We start from the raw sequence: 2507 nt of genomic DNA, 5'->3' as shown, positions 1-2507 counted from the left end.
TCACAGTTACTAGGAGTCGATTGCCTTTTAGCATTCGGGATGAAAGCTGAAATGCCGGAGGCCTTCGGTTCTGCTCACTCACGGTGAATGATGGCTCAAGTATGGTGCTCGGGGGTCTGGCTTTGAGGAAGCTCAGCGGCTCGTCGTTTGGCCAAGCCCCTTGGGTACGCCCGCGTGCTGTTTAAGGTCCGAGGCCCAGCTACCTAATTTGCACAGCGTGCCGCTCGCGCCAAAAATAGGGTCTGCAGGCCTCGAAGCCCAAGTGGGTTGTTCCTCTTAAGCCGCTAATGTGTCGCTAATTTCGCATTAGTGCGGACCTGCTGTTCTCGGAAGTTTCGGGGGGTTGGTGGATAGTCTGGCGCTGCCTGCCTTGGGCGCAAGCAGATCACCCTCGACTTGCGCCGGGCGTCCGCTGGCCAAACTTGCACGTGCCTTGTTGGGGACTTAAGCGAACCGGGAGACCTTGAATGTGAGACGCCAGCTTATCGACCATTGGATGACAAAACTGTTGCTAGTCCCTGGCTCAATCAGCCACTCCCGTTGCCTTCTAGGATTTGGTAGTGAAGCAGGTCAGCGATGTCCCGGCGGTCTTTTAGGAGACGCTTGATGTCAGAAGTACGCACTTCGGCCCTGGCTGCATGATCAAGATTGATTCCATTTGATAGGCTCGAGACTTCCTTCAATCCGGTATGGGTGCGGGCGGCACCATCATCAACGAAACGAGAAAACTGAGCAGGTGTCAGGTCGGCAGCTCGATCAATGATGCGATTCAACATCACCGTGCCATTTTCGGAAATGACCCCACCATCCTTAGTATAATCTGCAAAATCGTCGGTTTTCCACATCTTCAGAAAGGTTGCATTAAAGTTGGCCGAGCCATGAGGGTTAATAGCAGCACCACGGACGAGACGATCGTCGCAGCCTGTTAAGGCATCAAGCCATGCTGTTTGGGTTGGTACCGATGAAGCGCTGCCCCGCCAAAGATAAAGAAAAAGCGCGCGCAGCTTAGTTGCTGAACTCAGATGCAAGAACACTTGGCCACAATAGGCATGAAGCGCGATGCGAACAAGAGCCTCGTCGAAATCGCTCCGCGTCATATCCTGCACACATGGTGGTGAGGCACCCGAGACGTAAGCGTTGCGCTTTCGCGTTGCCGCAAGATACACATCACCCACCGCCCGCACTGAGAGCAGTGCATCCACCCTTGACACCTGTCCTTCAAATATCTTGAACGTTTCGCAAAATTTAAGGAACTCCGTATAGCCAATTCTGGCATTGTGGCGCGCATCGAAGCAGTTAGTCCCCCCCCTATCTGCTGCATGCTGCGAGGAATTAGCCATTGTTACACACCAATCAAAGATTCCATCGATTCCTCTTGCAAATTGTCGCCCCAATAAGTCTTTGATCTCGTCCTCCGCGAGCACGCTTTCCACGGAATATACACTTCGGCGCTGTGCTAGAGGTAGCACGTTCTCGAGTAAAACCTTCTGGAATGCAAAGCTCGCGTCTACTGAAGGATGACACTTGGGCGCGAGCTGAAATAAAACCGCTACGAAATCGCTATAAGTTAGAGCCTTGCCCTTTCGCCCGAGACGTCGAAACGTTTCCCCAACCGACAGCTGTGAAGAGATTGCTATGTGTGCATCTGCCAGGTCCCTGGCAGTCACCGCCAATTGTGTCTCCCTCGCCAACTTGAGAAACTGTCGGGAAGGTAGAGTCGCCGGCTCCATTGGATTAGACTTGAGCGTATAATTCGTGAAGATGCACCAAAGCTCTTCCTCAATCGACATGGGCGCGGAGATGGGGCACGAGTCATACACAAGAAATAGTCTACAGCTCGAAACAAAAGTGCCGGGGAACAATGGCCAGGGAACAATGGCCAGGGAACAATGGTCGAACTTCGGAAAGCCCCTCGGACAATAAGACCTGCCTTGAATGGCATTCCCCCCCCGTTCAACCGCCCAGGAGCTGCATCGTTGCGATTCTTGAAGCAATTAGACGCGATGGACGCGCTGGACGCGCTCCGAGTGGACCATGCCCTGGCTCTTGTTGATCCTCTCGACAGCGCACGCGTGCGTCACCGCGCCGAGGATGTCCACGGCCATCTTCGCGAAGGCCGCGGTCTGCGACTCAGGCTCGCCGCGGCCGAGCCCGGCAGCCGCGGCGTACCCGTCTACGGGTCGCCCAAAAGCAAAATACCCGGTATGGGAAAACGGGTCCGGATATATACCGGTATTTTACCATACCGGTATATACCCTCCGAAATACCCGAGCCGCCATAATTGCGTGGGACGGGTTCTTCGGGCCATTGAGGCGGATTTAGCACATATGCCTGGGGAGCTCCTACTGCAGCGGCCGACACCGTGAAGTCGGCGTTCCGGGCCTCCATGGGGACGACAAAACGGCCGGGACTACCATGCGTATGTATGCACTAGTTTTGTTGTAACTGGTCTCATCAATCTGAAATTGGATGAGCGGATGAAAGAACTCCGCAACTCCAATATAGA

The sequence above is a fragment of the Aureococcus anophagefferens genome (assembly GCF_000186865.1).
Source record: "Aureococcus anophagefferens unplaced genomic scaffold AURANscaffold_33, whole genome shotgun sequence".
NCBI classification, from domain to species: domain Eukaryota; class Pelagophyceae; order Pelagomonadales; family Pelagomonadaceae; genus Aureococcus; species Aureococcus anophagefferens.
The sequence above is the reverse complement of the archived record's forward strand: the minus strand, read 5'-3'. Positions refer to the sequence as shown.